The sequence below is a fragment of the Bombina bombina genome, chromosome 1 (assembly GCF_027579735.1).
Source record: "Bombina bombina isolate aBomBom1 chromosome 1, aBomBom1.pri, whole genome shotgun sequence".
Taxonomy (NCBI): domain Eukaryota; kingdom Metazoa; phylum Chordata; class Amphibia; order Anura; family Bombinatoridae; genus Bombina; species Bombina bombina.
Window position 1 is genome coordinate 233,092,457 of NC_069499.1, and position 24,687 is coordinate 233,117,143.

A 24,687-nucleotide genomic window follows, 5' to 3' on the forward strand; every position below is an offset into this window, starting at 1 on the left:
TTTTAGGTTCCCATTCAGGTCTGATATGTCAGTGGGTATCACATGTTATCGAATGTCCAATGAAAAACAGTTTCTGATTTTCTCAAAATAAAAAGACATGTGTTATTCACAGATACAAAGTTTCTTATATGAATTCTGCTTATCCAAATATTTAGAGGAGGTAGAATAAATTGCCACTTAGAAGTATATTACAAGTTGGAATAGATACTTTTCATAATTAAACATTCATATTATAAATAGACTTCTATATTTATTGAATGTTAGATATTGACTCAGCGACTTGTGTGTTGCATATAATTTCTTGAAATTAAAGTGATGGTAAACTCACTATAATGACAATGTTATTTCCTAAAGCTTTTATTACACATATACCTTGTATACTCTTATTTCTTTACTAATCAATGCTTAAGACAGAGTAAATTACTTTTTTTATTTGCAGGATTGCCTGTCCCTGGCCGCCTCCGTGAAAAAATACTGATTGTGAAATTTGATTGACATATGGCGCATCCAATAGCAGATGCACCATACGCCCTATGTATTTGATCTTCAGCACGCTCCCGTGCCGCTGCTTTGAGGGCTCTGAATTAGCGATGCACACTGCGCAAGTGCAGTTATCAGATGAGCCGACAGCAGCCTCATGTAAACAGTCTGTTTACATGAGGCCGCTGTCGGCTCATCTGATAACTGCACTTGCGCAGTGTGCATCGCTAATTCAGAGCCCTCAAAGCAGCGGCACGGGAGCGTGCTGAAGATCAAATACATAGGGCGTATGGTGCATCTGCTATTGGATGCGCCATATGTCAATCAAATTTCACAATCAGTATTTTTTCACGGAGGCGGCCAGGGACAGGCAATCCTGCAAATAAAAAAAGTAATTTACTCTGTCTTAAACATTGATTAGTAAAGAAATAAGAGTATACAAGGTATATGTGTAATAAAAGCTTTAGGAAATAACATTGTCATTATAGTGAGTTTACCATCACTTTAAGTGTGAGAATTATATTCTTTTGTACAATATGTGTATATATAAACATTAAGTGTGATGATATGACATGAACTGTCTGTATAAATACATATTTATTTTGCCCCCTTTTTTTTTTTTTTTTTTTTTCTGTGTGTGTCCTTATAATCGTATTCACCTCAACAGGAACAAAAAATGTTACTGATTTATTTAGGCCCCATATTTTCATCTTTTGAATTTATCATTTATTTTGTCCCCCCTTTCCTATGTTAAGAGTTTTTTAGACAAAGGCAGCAATTTTTGTGTCCTTATTTAGACCCCATTGGGCATATGTTCTAAGTGTATGTATCCATTTTAATTCTCTTTGGTCTAGTTGTTTTGCCAGATTACCACCCCTCCAATGAAGTTCAACCTTCTCAATTCCTATCCATAGAAAGGATTCTTTTGTGAAATGTTCACAATTGTTGCAGTGTAGCGGCACTCCGTGGTCATCATGATTCTTTTCTATTTTATTTTGATGTTCCATGATTCTTGTTTTTAAAAATCTGGACGTTTGTCCTAAATACTGGATTTTGCAGCCACATTGCAACAAATATATCACATTTTTACTTTTGCAAGTAATGAATTCTTTTATTTCAAATTTTTTTCCCGTAACTGTGGAGTCAAATGTTTTGTGTGTTCTTCTGGTGTAGTTACAACCTTTGCATTTGCCGCAAGTGAAGAAACCTGTCATGTTACTTATTTGTAAAGGTTTTTTGGGGGCTATGCCTTTTATGAGTGAGGGAGCTAATTTTTGTTTCAAATTTTGTCCTTTTCTGAAGATAACTGTGGGCTTAGCTGGAATTATAGGTCCTAGATATTCATCCTCTTTTATAATGTGCCAGTGCTTTTGTATAATTTTTTTGATTGTATGATGTTCTACATTAAATGTGGTCACAAATTTAGGGAAATTATTGTTAAATGAGGTCTCATTTTTGTGTTTGTTTTCTAACAGGGTTGATCTTATTTTATTTCCAACTTCATTTCTTTCTTTTTCTAAAGCTCTATGGTCATATCCCTTTTGTATGAATCTTTCTTTTGAGTATTCTTGATTGTTGTTCGTAATCATCTATATTGCTGCAGTTCCTGCGTATTCGTAGGAATTGGCTTTTTGGTACTGACTTTAGCCAGTTAGGATGGTGGCAGCTATCATGTCTAATGTAGGTGTTAGTGTCACACTTCTTAAAGTATGTTTTGCTGTGGATTTTTTCATCTATAGTGTAAAGAGTTAAATCTAAAAAATGTATTTCTTTTTTGTCATATTCTATTGATAATGTGACTTGCTGATTATTGTTATTAAGTATTTGTACAAATTCTATGAGTTTGGACTCACCCCCCTTCCATATGCACAGAATGTCATCTATATATCTATGCCAGGACACCAGGTCTGCACCAAATTCTTGATTATGCCATACATGAGTCGTCTCAAAATAGTCCATGTAAATATTGGCATAACTTGGTGCAAACATGGTGCCCATGGCAGTCCCACAAATCTGTAAATAGTAGTTCCCATTGAACCAAAAAAAGTTGTGATATAGAATAAATTCTATGGCTCTAAGTATGAAATCTAGTAATTTTGGTGATAAATCTTTATCTTCTGATAGTTTCCATTTAACTGCCTCAATCCCTTTTTTGTGATCAATTATGGTATACAAAGAAGTCACGTCCATGGTGACCCAAAAGTAATTTTCTTGCCAGGGTATATTTTGTATGATTTGTAAAACATGTTTGGTATCTTTTAAATGAGATTTTGCCTTCTGTGCATAGGGTTGGAGAAAAAAATCTATGAATGCTGACAAGTTTGAACTTAAAGAATCTATCCCACTGATAATCGGCCTTCCTGGTGGCCTTGTTGCATGCTTATGTAATTTGGGTAAAAAATAAAAGATTGGGGTCTTAGAATCTGTTTTATAAAGAAAATCAAATTCCTCTTCTGTTATATTTTGGTTAAATGCTTCCATAAGTAGTTTTTGAAGAGTGGAGGTGTATTCTTTTTTAGGATTCTTTGTTAAAATAATATATGTATTAGAGTCTCCTAGGATTCTGTTAGCTTCTTCCATATAATGTTCTTTATCTAGAATGACCACACCTCCACCCTTGTCCGCCTCCCTTATCACTATATCTTCTCTCTTGTTTAGATTTGTAAGAATATCCTTTTCTTGTTTTGTAAGATTGTGATAACTCTTATTTACTTTGTTGGTTAAATTGTCTATATCTTTCATTATCAATTTATTAAATACCTCTATATTGGGACCCTTTATGTGACTTGGGTAAAATCTTGAGGGGTTTTTAAATTTACTTCTTAGACTATCTTGAGGTGGTATATATTGTACAGATGGCTGTTTGGCAAAGAATCTTTTTACCGTTAAATTTCTCACAAATTTTTGTGCATCTACAAAGAGTTGAAAAGAATTAACTTTTTGTGTGGGGATAAATTTTAATCCCCTGGATAAAACTGATTTTTCATTGTCACTTATGGTTTTGGATGAAAGATTAAAGATCCCCTGTGTTACTGTCTCCTCTTTCTTTGATTTCCCTCTTCCTCCTCTATTTCCTCTATGTTTGGAGTTCTTCCCCTCTTTTTCTGAGGATGATCTATCCTGATTGGTGAATATTTGTTTTGATGTGTCCAATTTTCCCTGTGTGAATGTTTCTCTCTCTCCCTCATATGATCCTCTTTCTGGTATGTGTAATGGTGAGGGGGTCTTGAAAAACTTTCCCTTATTTCTGTTTTGTGTTTCTCTTTTGTTTCTCCCTTCATAAAAGGAGATCGTGGTCTTTTATAATCTTGGTGATGTGCACGTGGTGTTTTTGGTGTATAGTGATAATTATGTGTATCTTTTTGATAATAATCTTTTTGTTTTTTATATTGGTTTTGAGCATAGTATGGAGAATCATAGTTCCTATGATCATTTCTTTGTGTGTATTCTCTGTGTTGTGAGCTGTGTCTTTGATTTCTTTCATTGTAAATAACATTTTCATTTATCAGTTCTTTATTGTGCGATCTTGGTCTCTGATTTTTTTCTTGATGTGTGTACTGATTTCTACTAGTGTCCGTGCTATAATTTCTGTGCATGTGGCCGTGATTTAGATCTTTTCTATCTCTAGAATATTCATTACTGTGATATACATTTTTTCTGTTGTGATGTGAATAATTATTACCATTATTGGTTTTTGTTCTCCCCCTTTCATCAAGTGATTTGTTTTGCTGTGTAGGCTTTTTTTGTACATATTGTGTCCCACCTTGAAAGTCTTCATTATCTCTCATATATTTTTGATGTTTTTTGTCACCTATTGTTTCATCAAATTCTTTTGCTTTCTCTTTAATGTATTCAAACTTATCTTTACATTTCTTGTTGTCTAAATAACCACTGAGTTCTTGTTCTAATGTATTAATTTCTTTCTCTAGAGATTTCAATTGTAAGTCTTGCATCTCATATAGTAAGCTGACTAATTCTAGAGAACATTTATGTAAAGCTGCGTTCCATTTTTGCAAAAAATTATCATCCTCTAATCCAAATGCTGGAATTTTAAATACTCTAAGTCCTCTGGGTACAATACTTTCATTGAGGTATCTACTTAAAAATGTTACTTCCCACCATTTTTTGGCTTCTTTTGTGTATAATTTTTGTAATTTAAAAATTATAGACTCCCATTCGGAGTTAGAGTTTTCTGTTTTACCAAATATGTCATTATATTTGGACTGTCTTGCAGTCCTCCAATCATTTAAAGTATTATTAACAATGGTATTTTCCATATTATACAGGAGAGAAAAAACAGATATACATGCAAATAGGTGTATAATATGTATTAATACTTTCCCCTTCTGGTGAACCGCAGCCGTCCCACAGTCTCTCCCAAGGTCTGTGTGAATATATCAGGTGTGCTAGCTGGAGGCGCTGGTTCAGCTTGTATCAGTCGTTGGTATCTTCCTTTCCTTTCCTTCCTCAGTTGTATAAGTCTAGGTGCAAAATAGTGGTGCTGAAATATCAGACAATACACCATACAAAGGTGAATATCTACTCACAGTGTATATTGCAGGTTACCGGCTCCTTCCCAATATGAAAAGACAATATCACAGATTCAGTAAAAAAGTTTGTCTTAGTCTCTCAGGAGCTGCATTTTTTTGCTCGCTGGTCTGCCTGTCGGGTTAGCGCACGTTTGCTCGGCTATGCGCACACAGGGTTTCTGGTGCGCTCAATCTCATTTAAACGGTCAGTTGTTTGGCATGTGTTCTGAGGTAATGTTATTTTCTACTGTTCTTGTCCTTTTTAGGCTTAGCGCACATTGTTCCTGTCAAAGCTACTTAGGTAGGTGTATATGGTTTCCATTCCTCAAGAGCTTTTTAAAAGGGTTTTATAGTGTTTATTGCATTGCTTTGTCATATGATATAATGGAGCAGCAGGATTCTGTCCCTAAATCTACCCAAGACACTGAGCCTCTACCCAGGTGTGCTTATTGCAAAAAAAGCTGAAGTACCCTCTTCAGCTCATTTTATGTGGATCATGTTTAGATTTGTTAATGCATACAGACCAATCTAATGCTGTTTTTTCTGGGTAATAGTGCACCTACTCTGTTTATTACAGGTTAATGCTGAAGTAGTACCTCCTGCCATGAAAACTTTTTATCAAGGCTGCAGTCTCTGAGGCGTTGGCTGCTCTCCCACCTTCAAATAAATGTAAAAGGTCAGTTCAGATTTTACATTCCACAAGTGCTATGTTCCCTGAACCCAGCTATTCTGTTGTATCTTCAGATGGTGAAGTTTCCTCTGGGGATGAGGATTCCTCATCTAATGTTGAACCTGATTGTCATGAATACCTCATGATTTAGATGCTAAAAGGTTAATTTTCTTTAGCTTGTGTGCTAAAAACATTTGTTTTTGTTTTTTCAGAAGACATTTGTTGCTGTGTTTTCCCTTAGATAAGCCAGAGCCCTTATAGTTTGTAAATAACAATCCAGGGGATCTCCAGAGCTTGATGAATCACTGCCCACAACTGCAGACACCTTACCTAAGGTTTCAACTTGTGCTGCAAGGGGTGCTGTCATAGTCCATAAGAGCTTGTATCAATTCCTCTTCGGTTTTCCCACGGGAGGGAATAGCTCTCTCCTGGCAAAACAGCGCAATAATTTCCTTGGTCTGCTGCTGGTATGCCTTCATAGTAAAAAATTAAATAGAAAAGAAAAACAGAGAATTGGGAAGGGGACTGTTTGCAATGTGTAACTATATAATCCACTGAGTGTTAGCCTTTGGAAATTGTGATAGTCAATTTATTTTAGTACTGGGATTTTCACACTAGCAAATCCACAAAGCACTAAAACTTAATAATAAAAAAAAAATATCTGCAGCGCTGTCCCCAATTTGTGACGACCAGGGTTAACCAACCCTGCACCAGTCACTTGTTTGGCACAGAAAGGGTTAACAGACCCTTTCCACTTTAACCAATCTGTCACAGTCTAGCCACTCCAGGCAAGCATGTGACTGTTCAGTGGGTGTAAGGGTTAAGAACACTCTCTAGTCTGTCCTAGACTTAGAAAAAAAGCCCAAACTCCCCTTTTAATCCACCCATACTAAACTATCTCTAAGCTGCCATCAGTTAAGATTTATTATATGGAAAATCCTGTAACGTTTGTAAGATATTCCTTTATCAGACCAATCCTGGCCAGTAGTCTGCTTATCCTGGCATTAAGTGGAAAGAGAAAGAAAAATCCCAGGAGTAAATGTAATGGTTAAAAGGAATGAGGTAGAACAGACACAGCAGCAAGTAGGTAGCTCAGAGCTCTGAGTAATTAAACACAAGGCAAAGGAGTAGGCAACATGGCAAAGCAGAAGACAGCAACAGAAAGCCAAACCAAGCTATCAGAGCACCAACGGTTTAAACAATATAGTTGTTCACTAGGCAGAGCAGGGTTCAGCAACCAGACAGACAGTCCAGACTTTCAGAGCACCAAAAGGGTTAAATAGAGTAGGTCACTAGGAAGAGAAGGGTTCAGCAACACAGGTAGTCAGTGCAATATTTCTGAGTACTAAAGCGTTAAGCAATAAAGTAGTCACTAGGCAGAGCAGGTTTCAACAGCAGGCAGACAGTCCAATCTTTCTGAGTACTAATGGGATAAGCAATAGCGTAGTCACAGGGCTTAAGCAGAGATAGCAACTGGCATGCAGTCCAATCTTTAGTATAAAAATAATTAGGTCACCCAGGAGTACAAATAGCACAACCTATATTAGGGCCAGGAAGAAATGAAAGGAGGTACTTACATAGGCACAGATTTGCGCCAAGGAGGACTCACAGGTGTGATTCAAAGGGGCACTCATGGCAATGATGTCACCACCACGCTGCAACAGCAACCCATGGCAATAGCTGTAGAAAGCAGGAAGGTGACAAATCCAAAGCTTCTAATCGTTTTGTTCCTTTTGTCAGAATAAGGAAAAGAAAACTGACTCCTCTGTTCAAAAGCCAGGTTCCTCTGGTTCAGTCTGGAGACCTAATGCTAACTGGAAGTCTAAGCAGGGTAAGAAATCTGTATCTTCTTCTAAAACTGCAGGAAGGTGTGGCCCTCAATCCAGAAGTTCTAGTAGGGGGCAGATTAAGCCTCTTCGGGAGGCTTGGTTTCAGTCTGTCCCAGATCCCTGGGTTCAGAATATTGTTTATCAGGGATATAAAAATTGGATTTAGAACAAGCCTCTCAGAGGAAGGATTTTTCTATCCAGTGTTCCATAGAATCCTGTAAAAGCTCAAGCTTTTCTTCAATCTGTCGCAGATCTGGAAGATATGGGAGCGATTGTTCCAGTTCATTTGCAGGAATAGTTCATCTAAAGGGACAGTCTAGTCAAAATTAAACTTTCATAATTCAGATAGGGCAACAACTTTGCAATTTACTTTTATCATCAAATTTGCTTTGTTAACATATGCTTATAAGGAATATCACATTATGCAAACATTTTCAAGGGACCAAGAATCCTGTTGAAATGGGAAATTCCCAGCTGGTAAATCTGGACCAGAATCAGGTGACACACACTGAAGAAGGTATCCATTGTATAAAAAGCTTTAGGAATCCCTCTAGCTTTTACCCAATTCAAAGCAGGGGTCCCATTTTTGAGACTTTTTTCAAAAGAATAGAACAAGATTTAGTTTCTCTAAAAGAGAACCCTAAACCGGAACAACAGAATCTGTCTAGGATGGAAAAGCAGGCATTAAAAGAACTACATTCTAATGAAAATGTAGTGATACGGGATGCAGACAAGGGTGGTTCTATAGTCCTTTTGAATAGAACCCAGTACGTCTCTGAAGCCATGAGGCAATTGGAAAATACGGACAATTATGTCAAATTGAGGGGTGATCCAACCACAAAAGTTTCAGAGAGAATTGAAACACCTTTTGGATCAGGGATATGAACTGGGAATTCTTGACAAGCAGACTATGGATTTTCTATTTGTACAGCATCCTAGAGTGCCTATCTTCCATCACTTACCAAAAGTCCATAAATCAGGGGCAGAGCTTGTAGCTGAAGCGGCAGGACGCATCTGAGAGGAGCTCCTGACATGAATCACTCTAAATAGCCACTTAATTTAGATATTCCGTTAAATTAAAGTATATATATGCTTTACAACAGTCTGCAGAGGCTTGAAGTCTGGAACCGTATCAAAACTGCTGACCGCCTATGTTCTTCAGCTGAGCCGTGATCGCCATTTCTCACAAGGCCTTCATGTGTGCGACCAGGGCTGCCGCATTACCCCCCCCCCCCGGGAAACTGGGTTACTAGGCAGAAATTTAAAGCTGCCCAAAAATCTACTAAGCGATCATTGGGGCGTATGTATAGCTGGGATCACTAGACTCCATATAACAAATTGTAGACTCGTCTTGGCTAACCATTAGGAGTTCTGTGCCAATACAGAGGTTCATTGCAACTGCATGACAAACGTGCTCAAAATGGAGACTGCAGTTGCATTAACGATGCGAGATGTGGAGGCAATGCTCAAAGCTCACTATTATGCACTCCAAGAAACATTCACAGCTGAATGGAACTCTCTGAGAGCAGTAAGTAGCTCCGTACATAGGAGGCCAACATCTTCAGATGAGCCTACAGTGCCCTACCTTACACAAGAGCCTACAGAGTTACACACCTATCCTCCATCAGGTCTGGGTGACTCACAGCATTACATCCCAGAGATGAACAGGGACCCCGGACCAAACATGCTAATTGCGATTGTGGAGGCCGATGTGTGGTGCGGTGCCGGCGATCGGCTGACCAAGCTGGGAAGGGCAGTTGCCTCATCTGATATCAGTGAGCATGACAGAATTATGGTGGATGGCAAACTAGATACTCATGGGTCAGCGACACACCCTAATGCTTCCGTGGATGTCACATTAATCCCCGACTCCCTGTTCCTACCTGAGGAGAACTTTGTTTGGCAGCAGGTGAGTGTGGGCCTTTTGCCCTTGCTGAGAGACTTTGCTGGGGGCCCACAATCTTGGATCTATCTGAACATAGGAACCACGATGAGTCGCTTTGAAATTTCACAAAGTCAGGCTGGTATAAATGACTCTTGGAGGGTACCACTTCATTGCACATATCTGAGACTTTCGTGCTTGGTTTAATTTCTAGGCAATAATTTTTCACATGCCTTGAAGGTTGGCATAGGCTAGATTACTTACAGTCACTAAATGTCCAATGGAGCATACTGTATATCAATCCACTTTATTGTTTGCTGGTAATGGGCTCTTCCACTTTATTGTCCTAATACTGATGATCATCTTATCTGGTGCTTTATAAGATTCTTTACCATATTCACAAATTGCCTGTTGAGACAATTGGCACTTCATATTACATCTTTGGAGATATTAGCCCTTTCAGACCATATATACAAGTCTATAGAAGATACATAGACAATCTTCTTTTAATATGGTCTGGGGGAGAACTAGCGAGGTCATTAATTGAATGGCTCAATAATAACCAGCTAGGTTTGAAATTTACTTTTGAGTTTGATAAGGAGTCCATTAATTATCTGGACCTTACCCTAAAAGGCCGCTTTGATGGAAGTATCTGTACTAGAGTGTATCGAAAACCTACTACAGGTAACTCTCTTTTGAGAGCAAATAGTTGCCATCCTAAGCAGGTGGCGCATGCAGTGGCCAAGGGGCAATTTTCCAGAATAAAGAGGAACTGCTCCAATGATATTTATAAAGAGGAGGCAGACATATTCAGTTCAAGGTTGTCAGAGAGGGGTTACTAACACGCAGTTATTAAGAGAGCTAGACAGGAAGTAGAAGGGGTGAACACATTCTAAGTGATAGAACAGGTTCAAAGAAACCCTTTGAGGGACTTTTGTTACAGTCTACAGCAGGGGTGGGCAGACTTTTGTAAGGCAAGGGCTTCCTCTAATTTTATTCCAAGTGACGTGGTCACCTAACAAAAAAAACAAAAAACACCAGTCGCTGGCTGAAAATTGTACTTTTGCCACAAATAGGACCTGCTGGCTGAAAATTGTATTTTTGCCACAAATAATACAGCTTTAAAAATCTTTACTTACTTCGAGAGCTCTCTCTTTACGTCACACTGGGACCATCAAGCAACCTTATCTGTGTACCGTGCCTGCGTAGGAATAAGTAGTCTCACAATCAAGATGGCTTGAGTCTAGGGCTAACGGATTAGTCAAGCCTGGAACACATGGGAAACCCACAGCTCAGGTACAACAATGACAATGAACTATTCTCAGCCAATCATAGACACTCATTGTACAAAGTAATTTTATTGGCTGGATGCCATGTCAGGTTGATTAGCGGGCAGGTCCTGTTGGCTGCTCTCCATCTGTCTGCTACTAGCTGAGGACTACTGCAAATAGTTGGGACAGTGACAGCGGCAGGCTCAGTACCGCCTACACAGCAACCAGAGACTGGTTTAGCAGCAACAGCACTGACCTGCACAATTTGGTGACAACAAATTCTGGGGACAGAAAGCTGCAGAAACTAGCACAAAGTATAGCTAATATTAGTGTGTCAGAGAAAGTATCAGAGAGCAGCATCAAAGTCTGGTACAGAGTAAGTAAATTAACCTGAAGGGGAGTAACAGACCCTGGGAAAAAACAACACCACCACCAGACCATTCATCCAGCAGAGCCTGGTGACAAGTAACGGAGGACAGAACTAGAAAGTAGCAGCAGAATATCAGACAGAGCAGGACCTGGAACTGCCAAACCCAGGGATACCGAGCAGCATCTCAGCCAGACAGTAACCAAAGCTGGAGCAACGAGTTCAGCTACAGCCACGTCACACATGCTGAAGTACACCGCCGTTATAGACTTATATTCGATTTCAAAAGTCTGCATAAGAGAAACATTTCTCATACATCTATGGTGGCGAGGCTCTTTACTCAGAATCTAGATGTGTGAGAAGTCTCTATTATTTTGCAGACTTTTGAAATCTTCCAGGCGGTCACCTCAAAATTCACTCGAGGTCTACTGGTAGACCGCGATTTACCTCTTGCCCATCCCTGGTCTGAGAGTATTTGCAAGATTGTACGTAAACATTTCTTCCTTTTGGTAGCAGACGATCTATTGGTTCCTGTGGTCTCTAATGGCAATAGAAGTTCATATAGAAAGGCAAAAACCATAGCCAATTATGTGGCACCTTCACAAATCAATACTAGGAATAGTAATGAATCCAACAGTGTTTATTTGTCTTCCTGGTTAACACACAAGGGTATGTTTAAGTGCGGTAGATCTAGATGTAGACCCTGTGACTATATACAAATCACTGATTCTTTCAAGTCAACTGTGACACAAGATACCTACTCCATCTCTGGTTGTTTAAATTGCAAATGTGATTTTGTCATCTATTTGATTACCTGCTTGTCATGTTTGGTGCAATATGTTAGCCTAACGACGAGGGATGCCAATATAAGAATAAGAGAGCATCTATCAACTATATCAGCCGGAAAGGCGAAAACTCCATTGGTACAACATTTTGCATCCAAACATGAAACCAGACTGGATACATTTTCCTGGCTGATCATTGAAAGGGTAACGTTACCCAAGAGAGGATGGGATAGACTCAGGCTACTCGAGAGACAGGAGATGTTTTGGATCTTTAAGTTAAAAACTTGAGTACCATTTGGGTTGAACTCAGAGTATGATCTAATCCAGTGATTTGCAACCTTTTTTTTGCTGTGGCACACTTTTTTACATTAAAAAATCCTGCGGCACACCACCATCCCAAAATTTTACAAAATGACACATTGTAGCCTAATACAGGATATATATATATATATATATATATATATATACATACACACACACTGTACTGTGCTGTCATGCCATGCCTCCTACAAACTATACATGACATATTGAGATTCTTTTACAAACAATCATAATGATTGTCTGTGAATGAATGTCAATGTCATGGTTGTAAATGATACCTGATGAGCCTGTCACATACCTCCCAATATTTCAAAATTTGAAAGAGGGACACTCCTGCACTGTTGTCAATCTGCCTCAGCACACCTGAGGATCTCTCACGGCACACTGGTTGAAAAACACTGATCTAATCAACCACTGGCAATGATTTGCACTCCTGAGTCTCTCTACTGGCCTGGGTCTTGCATGCTTTCTTTCCTCTAGTTGACCATTTTTTGATCAACTATTACCTCCCCCCTCTTAATATATTAATATTGAATTTATATTTAATATCTATTATTCACCTATTACCATTGAATATATATACACAACTGAGCATTGCTCAGGTAGTTCTACATGTAATATGAATTGACTACTTTGGTTATATGTGTGTTTTACTATTTAGAGTGACATTTTGTGTATAACCATTATGGACATTGGTCGTTTTTTTAGATTGTATAAAAGACTAAGTGTAAATGATGATGTTTTTTATACATTAATTTGATTTGTCGGATTCATAAAGTCTATGGCTATATTTGGTATATTAGGTTTATATATTTTCATAGTAATGCGAATGTTATTGTTGTATTAATCGGTCAGTTTAATGGGGCTATACATATTCCCCTTTTAGGTACTATTACTTTAAATGGAGGTGTGCTTTTTTCAATTGTCTTTTAACCAATCACATTAATATTATGGGTTTATAAGGGTACTGTGAATCAGAAACCACAGGCTATGATTACGGCTTCTGCTGAAACGCGTAAGCCGTTTCTATTCACAGCACCTCTGTTTTTGCTGATGTTTTGGGCACTCTTTGTCTCCTGTTTTTAATGATGAATAAAGAGATATTTTTTTTTAACCCTGGACGGATCTTCTACTTCTTTTGTTGGAGATAGGTTTAAAGTCACGTTACCTAATTGTTAGTTGTGTGAGTTATTGGATTCCCAAGACACCCTTATTCAAAACTCTTGGTGGTGGCAGTAACGTTAATCTGGGGTGATGTAGGCAGGATTTCGGTGTTAATGTTGTGTCCCTTTAGGCCCTTGTAGAGGTAAAGGTGTAAACCAGAGGCTGAGTGCTATTAACCTCTTCATGCCCACACTCTTCACATAGTCACCGCTGGGCAGCTAGGCTTAGCCATTAATCTGAACATACAGATAAAAGAAAATAGCTGAATAAAATGGCACAAATTTTAAAATGATAAATAATGCATTTTAAGGGACATAAAACATATTGTAATTACAAGATTTTTTTTCTGTAGTCTTTAAAAAAAAAAAAAAATTACATACATATTACCAGGTGAGTATGCTTGTTTGCTGCAAATGTCCAAACTCCACCCAGAACTTGTCTTATTTGGAGGAGATAATCCAGACTTGATAGTGGAGTAGACATAGCCACTGTCATTGTGTTAGCAAAAGTTTCTGCACTGAGCACTTGCTATTCTCAAAAATAGGAAAACATAATTTTCAAACAAAATAAATAACAAACGTGTATTGCAAAGTAATTTTTATTGCACAAAATAAACATTACAATATCAAAAAGGGGATAATGTCCCTTTGAGATTCTCTAAAGGCAAAACCTAAAAACAAACCGAGAGACTAAATTGAGGTGAGTACATTGGAAGATTGCAGGTAACGCCTCTATGTATAACATTAGCCACTAAATGAAAGCATTTTATAAAATGAAACACTAAAATGGGTAATATTGTTAATATTAACATAACTTATAAAAATGAACATATGTTGTCCTATTTTTCCCAATTATTTATAAAAAAAATAGCAATACCAATTATTGTATTTATTAAGTTTTGTGGTAACTATTAATGTAATAATTAAATTATATATTTTAGATTAGGTTTATATGAGGAAATACATTTCATTTTTCAATATTTTTTCTAATTATTTGCATTTACACCAACAGAAATTATTCAGTTTTTCTGTGGTCAGATAATGCTTGTTGAAAACAATTACAGTATATTGAATTATGGCTACATGTCCACTGTGTACAGAATTTTATAACATGGCCTTAGCACACTACATTAATCCACGTATGACTTACATTGCATTGCAGACGTTACTTCCTACCTAGAACAATGACGCCAGTTCCGTATGTCACAAATCCAACTCTCGCGACAATACTGCCCGAGATCTGCTTGCTCACCAAAGTGACGTCATGGCAGACGTTCGGCCATCTCTCCACAAGGCAGTCCTGCTCAATCGAGTTGCTGCACTATCGTTTCAGCACCCGTTGAATATGATAGTTTTGTGGTAGTCAGGGTCACGATTCTTATCACGTTCGCTTATAGAAGAGCCCCGATTACTTCCGCTCAGCTTAGCAGTCTTCTACAAGATCGGTGTGACTGTAAAACTGGTGATGATGGAGGCTCTAGTTCGATTACTCTGGCCTGGGTAATGGCGCCGCTCCCCCCCGCCATGGCTCCCTGTCTCCCTGCTCTCTCAGTGAGGGACAGTGGCTGCCGCCTACAGGAGCTGACAAGGCCCGGGCTCCTTGAGAATATACGCCCCGACGCACAGCCTCCTGCACTGGCCTCGGGCGGTGAGACCTGAGGTGAGGCCCGGGGAGTGGCGGGGGAGTCGAGTGCCTTACCAAAGCCGGAAAACCCCGACGGCCTTTACACGCGCTGCGTCACACAGGCCTGGGGAGAACCTAGGCACGGGATCATGCGGGGGTAGGGAGCGGTGTTTGCGGAGAGAGCGGCAGAGTTGTACGGAGGAGGAGGAGGGGGCTCAGTGGGAGGAACTTGCCGGACGTAGTCTTTCACATATGACTGGAACTGCACTATTATTATTCTGTACTAGTAACGTTTTTAGTTAAAAAAAAAAAAAAAAAAAACACCCAACAACCTCATATGGTGTCCGGTTATTTTATATATGCTTAGCTTTATGATGTCACGTATTTACGTCATGATGCATGTCATCACTAATATAAATGATCTGTTAACTCTTTAGTTGCCAGCGAGAGGTGCAGTTAGTTGAAGCCCATTCTGTTAAAAAAAATATATTTGCGTTACCAGTATTTATAAATGAGCAACATGTTAGCTCCGCTATAAAACACGATCGTGTGTATTGTAAACTTATTCTTAGTGACGGATTTCCAGTACTTTCTTAAAGTTAACTGGATACTAATAGATTAAACATAACCCAAACGTGAGTTTCCAAACGTTGCAGAATGCATGTTTGTAGGCAAGAGAAACTGACATCCAACTCACCGTGACATTCATACAGTTACATAAAGACATTATTGTATATTACGTGCAGTCAGATTCTATTTATTCGTCTTGTACATTAAAACACTATTTACATATACGTGTGACATTATGCAGAAGAGAATGTCATCTGTCAGGTTTTAGTTAAATAACCTATGCTGAGATGCAGCCAATGGCAATCTGTGACCTTACTATGAACTTTAGAATCTGAATTATTGATTATACAATCCTCTTATTGCTTATAAAATTAGTGGACACGTCAAATGTAAAACTATTTGTCAACATACATTATTTTCCTTACTGTTCCCTTGTCACATTATTAACCCCTAAACTACCTGAAACCCATGGTTAAAAACCCATAACAGCTAATAGCTCCTAAACCTCCACAAATTCAAAACAACTTTAACTGCCATCCCCCAAATCAAAACACACAACCACTATTAACCCCTAGCACTCTACAACAGGAAACAGTTTTATTACAGTTGACCACGTATCTGGCCTAAACCCAACACAAAACACCTAACTACTGGGAGCTAGCTGAACACATATGGTCAGTCTATGACGAGAGGCATAAATGTGTAGTCGCCAAAAATATAAAATCTTTCAAATTTACTTATTTTATATAATTAGCTTTTTTTTCCCCTGTGATCCTTTTTGAAAAGGTACGCTCAGGAGCAGCAGTGTACTACCGGGAGCTAGCTGCTGATTGGTGACAGTACTTATATGCTTCTTGTCATTTGGGTCAGCAGATGTGTTCAGCTAGCTCCCACTAGTGCATTGCTGCTCCTTCAACAAAGGATATCAAGAGAATAAAGCAAATTAGATAATATAAGCCAATTTGAAGTTGGTTAAAGGACCACAAAACTCACATTTTTTTCTTTCCTCATTCAGACAGCATACAAATTTAAACAACTTTCCATTATCAAATGTGCTTAAAGGGACACTGAACCCAATTTTTTTCTTTTGTGATTCAGATAGCGCATGCCATTTTAAGTAACTTTCTAATTTACTCCTATTATCAACTTTTCTTTGTTCTCTTGCTACCTTTATTTTAAAAAGAAGGCAGCTAAGCTTTTTTTTTTTCTTTTTTCTTTTCTTTTTTGGTTCAGTACTCTGGACAGCACTTTTTTATTGATAGATGGATTTATCCACCAATCAGCAAGAACAATCCAGGTTGTTCACCAAAAATGGGATGGCATCTAAACTTACATTCTTACATTTAAAATAAAGATGCCAAGAGAATGAAGACAATTTTATAATAGGAGAAAATTAGAAAGTTGTTTAAAATTCCATGCTCTATCTGAATCACAAAAGTAAACATTTGGGTTCAGTGTCCCTTTAATTTTCTTGGCATCCTTTGTAGAAGGAGCAGCAGTACACTACTGGGAGCAAGCTGAATGTATCAGGTGAGCCAATGACATGAGGCATATATGTGAATCAACAGATATCTCCCAGTAGTGTCTTGCTATTTCTGACCTTACCTTGATGTGCTTTTCAACAAAGGATACAACATGAATAAAGCAAATTATAAGTCAGACGTGGATTGGAAAGTTGCTTCAAATGGCACGTTTTATCCGAATCATGAAATCATTTTTTTGAGTTTCATGTCCCTTTAAAATTGCATGCTCTTTAAAAAATAATGACTTTACTATAACTTTAAGGAAATTACCATTTTTGTTCAACTGGAGTAAATATTATCTAGTGAAAAGCTTTATGAAGACAGAACTTTTAACATATGTTGATTTCAGCTATAGGCTGCTCCAGAAACATTTTGTCACAGAAAAAAAGAAAACAAACTGAAAAAAAAGTTAATTCAGCAGTGGTGTATAGCAGGACTCAGAATTTCCACTCGCCATTGGCGAGTGGAAATTTAACAGTGGCGAGTGAAAGTTAGTGAGTGAATGTAGGGCTACCTGCTACAAATATTATCTAAAGGCATATTCTATATCCATTAAAGGGCAAGGATATTATATTCCTCTAGGGCTATACGGACCCCATTAGTGCTTAGAATGTTACTTCTGAGAGGGTAAACAGGGGCAGAGAGAGATTAGAGAGGAAAATTGAAAGTGGAGAAAAAGATAGCATTAAGAAAGAGTGACAAGGAGAGAGAGTGTAAAGCGAGCAGAGTGCGCTGAGGAGGAGGTAAAAAGAGAAATTAAAAAGAGGAGGCAGTGGAGAAAGATAGATGAGAGATGATATTTAGAAAGCAATTTCCCAGGTCTTCTATTACCTAAAATGAATATCTGCACACTCTGCTCTCTCTCGGTTCAACAACTTCCTTTTTCTATCCAGCTGCTGTCTTCCCCAGAACCCTAGTTGATGTTGCCAACTGCTATGCACTTACTTTTGTTATTTTTTTTACTGTTTGTAGCATTATTTAAATGGACACGAAACCCAAAAATTTTCTTTCATGATTCAGATAGAGAATATATTTTTAAACAACTTTCTAATTTACTTCTATTATCTAATTTGTTTAATTCTCTTGGTATCATTTGTTGAAGGAGTAGCATCGCACTAATGGTTTCTAACTAAACAAATGGGTGAGCCAATCACAGTTGAGATATATATATATATATATATGCAGCCACCAATCAACAGCTAGAACCTAGGTTATCTGCTGCTCCTGAGCTTGTCTAGATAAACCTTTCAGCAAAGGATAACAAGAGAAGGAAGCAAATTAAACAATATAAGTAAACTGGAAAGTTGTTTAAAATTGTATTCTCTATCTGAATCATGAAAGAAAATTTTTGGGTTTCATGTCCCTTTAACCCCTTAATGACCGAGGACGTGCAGGGTACGTCCTCTTAAAAAAGTCACTTAACGACCAAGGACGTACCCTGCACGTCCTCGGTTTGGAAAGCAGCTGGAAGCTATCCTGATCACTTCCAGCTGTTTTCCGGTTATTGCAGGATGCCTCGATATTGAGGCATCCTGCAATAACATTTTTTACCCCTCCGGTGCAGAGAGCCACTCTGTGGCCCTCTCTGCACCGGACATCGATGGCCGCATTCGTTGGGAGGTGGGTGGGCGGCCATCGATGGCTTCTTAGTCAGAGAGGGGGGCGGGATCGCCGGGGGCGCGCGCGTGCATGGGGGGGTGGCGGGCGCGCGCGTGCATGGGGCGGGAGCAGGTGGGAACCGCTACACTACAAGTAAATTGTGAAAAAAATTAAAATAAACGTATTTTTTTAAAAGCATCTAAGGGATCAGGAAGGGGGGGGGTTGGTATTGGGGGGGGGGGGGAGCTACACTACAGAAAAGGGACATTTTTTTAAATTATAACAGCATATTTTTCACTAAAATGGGTACTGGCAGACAGCTGCCAGTACCCAAGATGGCGCACATTAAGTCAGAGGGGGAGGGTTAGAGAGCTGTTTGGTGGGGGCTCAGTGAGGTTGGGGGCTAAGGGGGATCCTACACATAAGCATATGTAAATATGCTTAAAAAAATGCACAAAAAAGCAAAAATTTTCCTTTTATTTTAGTACTGGCAGAGTTTCTGCCAGTACTTAAGATGGCGGGGACATTTGTGGGGTAGGGGAGGGAAGAGAGATGTTTGGGAGGGATCAGGGGGTCTGATGTTTCAGGTGGGAGGCTGATCTCTACACTAAAGCTAAAATTAACCCTGCAAGCTCCCTACAAGCTACCTAATTAACCCCTTCACTGCTAGCCATAATACACGTGTGATGCACAGCGCCATTTAGCAGCATTCTAATTACCAAAAAGCAACGCCAAAGTCATATATGTCTGCTATTTCTGAACAAAGGGGATCCCAGAGAAGCATTTACAACCATTTGTGCCATAATTGCACAAGCTGTTTGTAAATGATTTCAGTGAGAAACCTAAAATTGTGAAAAATTTAACGTTTTTTTTAATTTGATCGCATTTGGCGGTGAAATGGTGGCATGAAATATACCAAAATGGGCCTAGATCAATGCTTGGGGTTGTCTACTACACTACACTAAAGCTAAAAATACCACAAAAAGCTCCTTACATGCTTCCTAATTAACCCCTTCACTGCTGGGCATAATACACGTGTGGTGCGCAGTAGCATTTAGCGGCCTTCTAATTACCAAAAAGCAATGCCAAAGCCATATATGTCTGCTATTTCTGAACAAAGGGGATCCCAGAGAAGAATTTACAACCATTTATGCCATAATTGCACAAGCAGTTTGTAAATAATTTCAGTGAGAAACTGAAAGTTTGTGAAACAATTTGTGAAAAAGTGAACGATTTTTTGTATTTGATCGCATTTGGCGGTGAAATGGTGGCATGAAATATACCAAAATGGGCCTAGATCAATACTTTGGGATGTCTTTTAAAAAAAAAATATATACATGTCAATGGATATTCAGGGATTCCTGAAAGATATCAGTGTCCCAATGTAACTAGCGCTCATTTTGAAAATAGCAAAGTGCTACTTGTATTTATGGCCCTATAAGTTACAAAAAAAGCAAAGATGATGTAAACATTGGGTATTTCTAAACTCAGGACAAAATTTAGAAACTATTTAGCATGGGTGTTTTTTGGTGGTTGTAGATATGTAACAGATTTTGGGGTTCAAAGTTAGAAAAAGTGTGTTTTTTTCCATTTTTCCTCATATTTTATAATTTTTTTTATAGTAAATGATAAGATATGATGAAAATAATGGTATTTTTAGAAAGTCCATTTAATGGCGAGAAAAACTGTATATAATATGTGTGGGTACAGTAAATGAGTAAGAGGAAAATTTCAGCTAAAGACAAACACCGCAGAAATGTAAAAATAGCCTTGGTCCCAAACGGACAGAAAATGGAAAAGTGCTCTGGTCACTAAGGGGTTAATTTATAGTTTAACCCCTTAATGACCACAGCACTTTTCCATTTTCTGTCCGTTTGGGACCAGGGCTATTTTTACATTTCTGCTGTGTTTGTGTTTAGCTGTAATTTTCCTCTTACTCATTTACTGTACCCACACATATTATATACAGTTTTTCTCGCCATTAAATGGACTTTCTAAAGATACCATTATTTTCATCATATCTTATCATTTTATTTAAAATATGAGGAAAAAATTGAAAAAAACACACTTTTTCTAACTTTGACCCCCAAAATCTGTTACATGTCTACAACCACCAAAAAACACCCATGCTAAATAGTTTCTAAATTTTGTCCTGAGTTTAGAAATTCCCAATGTTTCCATGTTCTTTGCTTTTTTTGCAAGTTATAGGGCCATAAATACAAGTAGCACTTTGCTATTTCCAAACCACTTTTTTTTTTTTAAATTAGTGTTAGTTACATTGGAACACTGATATCTTTCAGGAATCCCTGAATATCCCTTGACATGTATATATATTTTTTTTAGAAGACATCCCAAAGTATTGATCTAGGTCCATTTTGGTATATTTCATGCCATTATTTCACCAGCAAATGCGATCAAATAAAAAAAATTGTTCACTTTTTCACAAACTTTTGGTTTCTCACTGAAATTATTTACAAACAGCTTGTGCAATTATGGCATAAATGGTTGTTAATTTTTCTCTGGGATCCCCTTTGTTCAGAAATAGCAGACATATATGTCTTTGACGTTGCTTTTTGGTAATTAGAAGGCCGCTAAATGCCACTGCGCACCACACGTGTATTATACCCAGCAGTGAAGGGGTTAATTAGGGAGCATGTAGGGAGCTTTTTGGGGTAATTTTAGCTTTAGTGTAGTAGACAACCCAAAGTATTGATCTAGGCCCATTTTGGTATATTTCATGCCACCATTTCACCGCCAAATGCAATCAAATAAAAAAAAGTTACATTTTTCCAAATTTTAGGTTTCTCACTGAAATCATTTACAGACATTTTGTGCAATTATGGCACAAATGGTTGTAAATGCTTCTCTGGGATCCCCTTTGTTCAGAAATAGCAGACATATATGACTTTGGTGTTGCTTTTTGGTAATTAGAAGGCCGCTAAATGCCACTACGCGCAACACGTGAATTATGCCCAGCAGTGAAGGGGTTAATTAGGTACCTTGTAGGCAGCTTGCAGGGTTAATTTTAGCTTTAGTGTAGAGATCAGCTTCCCACCTGACACATCAGACCCCCTGATCCCTCCCAAAGAGCTCTCTTCCGTCCCCCACCCCACAATTGTCCCCGCCATCTTAAGTCCTGGCAGAAAGTCTGCCAGTACTAAAATAAAAAGTATCTTTTTAAAATCTTTTTATAGCATATTTACATATGCTGCTGTGTAGTAGGATCCCCCCCCCCCCTTAGCCCCCAACCTCCCTGATTCCCCCAAAACAGCTCTCTAACCCTCCCCCTCTGTCTTATTGGGGGCCATCTTGGGTACTGACAGCTGTCTGCCAGTACCCAGTTTGCAAATAAAAATGTTTTTTTTTTCCTTCTGTAGTGTAGCTTCCCCCCCCCCCAAGACCAATCCCCCACCTGCTCCCAGATCCCTTATATTACTTTTATTAGGGATTTTATCCCCCCTTTCTCCCACTTATATAAAAAAAAAATTCTGTGGTGTAGCTGTTCCCACCCGCTCCTTCCCCGTGCATGGGCCCGCCGCCTCCCGTGCACGTGCGCCCCCCCCCGGCGATCCTGCCCCCCTGTCTGACTTAGATGCCATCAATGGCCGCCCACCCGCCTCCCACTTCAGCTCCCACCCACCAACGAATGAGGCCATCGATGTCCGGTGCAGAGAGGGCCACAGAGTGTCTCTCTCTGCACCGGAGGGGTAAAAATTGTTATTGCAGGATGCTTCGATATTGAGGCATCCTGCAATAACCGGAAAGCAGCTGGAAGTGATAAGGATCGCTTCCAGCTGCTTTCAAGGCGTCCTTGGTCGTTAAGTGACTTTTTTTTAGAGGACGTACCTTGCACGTCCTTGGTCGTTAAGGGGTTAAAAAAACAATATTACAAAATTTCTGCACAATAAGGTGTTTCACATTGGCTAAACATATGCAAAGAGGGCTTGGGTTAGTGTAGTGAGGTGTGGGCTGGTAGTGGGTGGGATCAAAGTGGCAAGTAACATTTTGCCTTGGCTAGTGGCTTAGCGCTTGAAATTTTGAGTCCTGGACTTTAGTATTATAGGAATATGATGACCTTCAACAAGATAGAGTGTCACTCCTTTAGAATGTTTTTTTTTTTTTTTCATGAAGTTCAGTAACTTGGTCTGTGGGTATTTAGTTTGCAAAGGTATAAATTAAAGTGATTTGAAAGTCAAAATTAAACTTGCATGAGTCAGAAACATATATTGAATAGCAAATGTACGTATTCTCATCAACAACAATGCAGTACTGGGAGCTAGCTGATGTTTGGTAGCTACACACATTTCTTTCTTGTCATTGGCTCACCAGATGTGTTCTGGTAGCTTCCTGTAGTGCATTGCTGCACTGGAGCTGACTTTAACTATGTGTTAATCCATTTGCAGGAGCTAAACACATAGTTATATGCACACAACAGTGCAATAATAATGTGCTTTAACATGTTAGAGCTTTTTGTTTTTTTTGTATTTAAATCCCTTTAATCTTTTTACTATGAGTTTCAGTCCTGAACAAATAGAAATTTCAGATTGTAGTAGGTTGGAGGCATACCTAGGTAGGCCCATGAGCAGCAGTGCACTACTGGGAGATGGTAGCTGATTGGTGGCTGCTAGACAAGTGGTTTATCTCTTTGTGTTCCTAGATGTGCATTCACCATTCATTTAAGCAAATCAGAAATCAGGCTACAGGTAGCAGTTATTTGGCCAGATTTATTCATTTGAAGTGCAACTTACACACATCTGTGCATATCCAGATCTTTATGTGGCTCTGAAAAGAGCCAAATGCTGCTACCTGCGGCCCAATTTGTCATTCGTTTAGATATACAAATGCACAACTCTAGCAGCCACCAATCATCTGACTGCTCTCAGTAGTGCATTGCTGATCCAAATGCACGTGTAGTGGCTGCACATTCATGGCCTCTTGCTACCTGATGTGTTCAGCTAGCTCCCAGTAGTAAATTGCTGCTCCTTTAAGGTTACTAAAAGAATGAAGCATATTGGATAATAAAAATAAATTAGAAAGTTTTTTAACCCCCTTAAGGGCCAAGTTTTTTCCCAGTTTTTGTGCTTAAGACACAAGCAGTTTTGTCATTTTTACTCGGTTTCACCTTCATTGTCGACTCTCTAGTGCACCCATAGATATTATACAACATTTTTAACAGGCAAGCAAGCCCATCTAGTGATGCCCTATATGGGTATATGAAATAACAATAAATAGGAATGTAATTATGAAAAATAGGGACAAAATGCAAAAAAACTTGTTTTTTTGCAGTTTTCTTTATAACAATTTATACAGAACTAGTGTAGCTAAAAAAATAAACCTTCCAAATAAAGTCATTATGTTGTCATAATTTTAGGAATATTCCATATGTCTGTTTTTCAAAGTAATTTATAGCAAACATAGACCAAATACTACAAAGATGGATTTATTGGTTTAAAGTGATTGTAAATCCTAGCGATTGTGAAATGTTAGGATTTACTATTGAAATAAATAAAGGGGACTTTCATTCATGAAGTATAAAATACTTAAAGGACCAGCCACCACAGTAGATTTGCATAATCAACAAATGCAAGATAACAAGACAATGCAATAGGACTTAGTCTGATCTTCAAATGAGTAGTAGATTTTTTTTCTGACAATTTTTAAAAGTTATGTCTTTTTCCACTCCCCCTGTACCATGTGACAGCCCTCAGCCAATCACAAATGCATACACATACCATGTGACAGCAATCAGACATTCACAAATGCATACACGCTTATTCTTGCACCTGCTCAGTAGGAGCTGGTGACTCAAATTTTAAATATAAAAAGACTGTGCACATTTTGTTAATGGAAGTAAATTGGAAAGTTGTTTAACCTTTTAACGACGTTATGCTGTTCTATTCCGTCATAATTACACTGGGCTTTAGAGCCGTTATGACGGAATAGAACGTCATAACCAACGGCTGTCCTGAAGCATTCTGCGTTTCCTGGATTTGATCGCGGTCTGGAGGGCGTTCCTAGGGTTATATGGACGCCCCCCAGACCCGATCCAATAATTTCATTTTGTCTACATTTGA

At 38.6% G+C, this 24,687-nt stretch overlaps 1 protein-coding gene across 1 annotated transcript in view; it reads left to right on the plus strand.

Moving 5' to 3' along the window:
• The first annotated feature begins 14,815 nt into the window (after nt 1-14,815).
• Nucleotides 14,816-24,687, plus strand: part of INO80 (INO80 complex ATPase subunit) — a 396,744-nt gene continuing 386,872 nt past the window's right edge. The window contains 1 exon segment of the mRNA XM_053711738.1: nt 14,816-14,957. The gene's annotated coding sequence lies outside the window, so the exon portion shown is untranslated.